Here is a 2475-nt window from a genome sequence, read left to right as displayed (position 1 = left end):
CACCACACTGTTGTCCGTGTCCATGAGTCCTTTATCCTTTTTGCTCAATCCCTCTCCCTGCCCCATAGCTGTCCTGCTCTCTGTCTGAGAGTCTATTTTGCTTGTTAATTCAGTGTGTTCATTAGATCCCACATATGAGTGAAATCATATGGTATTTGCCTTTCTCTGACTGGCTTACTTCTCTTAGCATTATGTTCTCCAGATCCACCCATACTGTCACAAATGGTAAAATTTTCTTCTTTTTTATGGTCAAGTAGTATTTCATTGTGTCCCATAGTTGTTTTATCTACTTATCTATTGATGAACACTTGGGTGTTTCCATATCTTAGCAATTGTAAATAATGTTGCAATGAACATAGAGATGCTTATGTTCTTTTGATTTAATGTTTTGCAGTTCCTTTATATATATTCCCAGGAGTGGGATAGTTGGTCAAAAGGCAGATCCATTTTTAATTTTTTGAGGTTACTCTATACTGATTTTCACAGTGGCAGCACTGATTTCCAGAAAAGTTACAGATAGTAGAGAGAGTTTCTATATGCCCTTCACCCAACTTCCTCTAATATTAACATCTTATGTAACCAACCATGACACTTTTATCAAAACTGAAAAACTAACATTGGGATAAGACTATAAACTAAACGACACGCTATTCAGATGTCACCAGTTTTTCCACTAACGTCTTTCTTCTGGTCTAAGTCATCATCCAGGATCCCACATTGCATTTAATATTTATGTTTTCTTAGTCTTCTAATCTGTGACAGTTTTTCCTTGCTTTTTATGACCTTCACACTTTTGAAGAGTATTTTGTAAAATGTCCCTGAGTTTATGTGTGACCGTTGTTTTATCATGGTTTAACTTGGGTAATGTATTTTTGGGCAGAATATCACATGATGAAGAGTCCTCATATTAGGAATATATAATAGCAACATGGCTCATCACTGGTGATGTTAACCTTGATCACTTTGTTAAGTGGTGTTTGCCAGGTTTCTTCTCTATAAAGTTCCTTTTTTTTTCTTTTTATGCTCTATTCTTTGGAAGCAAGACACTAAGCTCAGTCTCCTTTCTTTTTTTTTACTTTTCAATTACCGATTATATTCAATATTATTTTATATTAATTTCAGGTATATGGCATAGTGGTTAGATAATTATATACCTTAAAAAGTATCCCCCCTGCTATTTTCAGAACCCACCTGGCACCATACATAGTTATCACAATATTATTGACTATGTTCCTTGTGTTGTACTTTATATCTCCATGATTATTTAGCCTCTTTTTGAGGGCAGAGAAATTAAGCTCCACTGTCTGGAGGAAAAAGTATTAAAGCACTGTGGACATATGTTAAAACCATCACAGTAATTAATACATATTTGAGGAGAGATACTTTGAGGCTGTTCAAACATCCTACTTTTCTTAAAAGTTTTATCCACTAATTTTAGCATTCATTTATGGATTCTATTTTCAACAACTATTGCTTTGATTCTTCTGTGAGGAAGATTTGTCTCCTTTTAGTGGATCGATCATTTATGTATAGCAGTACGAACTTTTGGATATTTATTCCATTCTTTGGCTTATTATCCAAACTCATCATTATTTATTTTGTTGCTCAAATTGTTCTAGCTTTGGCCATTGAAGATCTATTATAACACAGTGGTTTGTCTACAGTTCTTCTGCCTTTACTGTCAGTTTCCCGACAATACTTTACAGTTCAGTTTTCTCCTTGTCTCATCCTTCCTGGATCCATGACTCTAATAAGGGTGTTTTTTAAATTTCTTTCTGAGAACTTTGTCCTAGGCCTCTCTGGCTTTACCGTGCTTAACCACGGGGTCTGTTTTCTTTGCTGATGCTCAGCTCTGATGCCAGACTCCTGTTCATCTCAAAGTCAGAGGCTCATCTCTTCTTTTGTTTGATAAATTATATAAATGTCTAATTGCTATGCTGTACACCTTAAACTAACATAATATTATATGTCAACTATAATTTAAAAAAAATTTTAAAGTCTCATTTATGGTGTGACTGAGGAAGAGCTCTGTTCCTGTGGTCTGCACTGCCACTGCGCCATTACCCAGGGCTGAAGATAATCTCCCAGAAAATGGAAACTGAATCTTTAAAATCTAAAATCTTGAAATTTTAGGTATTTTTGATGAAAATCACCCTAAAATGTATCATGAATTTCCCAAAGCGAAATGAGCATGATAGATCTGGGTTTTCTTTCCTTTCCTTTTCTTTCTTCCTTTCTTTCTTTCTTTCTTTCTTCCTTTCTTTCTTTCTTTCTTCCTTCCTTCCTTCCTTTCTTTCTTTCTTTCTTTCTTTCTTTCTTTCTTTCTTTCTTTCTTTCTTTCTTTCTTTCTTTCTTTTTTTAACATCTCAGAATACATTTTCTTTAAAATTCCAGTTTATGAAGTAATGGTCTCAGGAACATAGGAGATAAGTGATAGTGCTAAAAGTTTTGGGACTTTTGTCTAAGTCACAGTTA

The sequence above is a fragment of the Furipterus horrens genome, unplaced genomic scaffold (assembly GCF_987537825.1).
Source record: "Furipterus horrens unplaced genomic scaffold, mFurHor1.1.pri manual_scaffold_4, whole genome shotgun sequence".
Classification (NCBI taxonomy): domain Eukaryota; kingdom Metazoa; phylum Chordata; class Mammalia; order Chiroptera; family Furipteridae; genus Furipterus; species Furipterus horrens.
Note: the sequence above shows the minus strand (reverse complement) of the source record.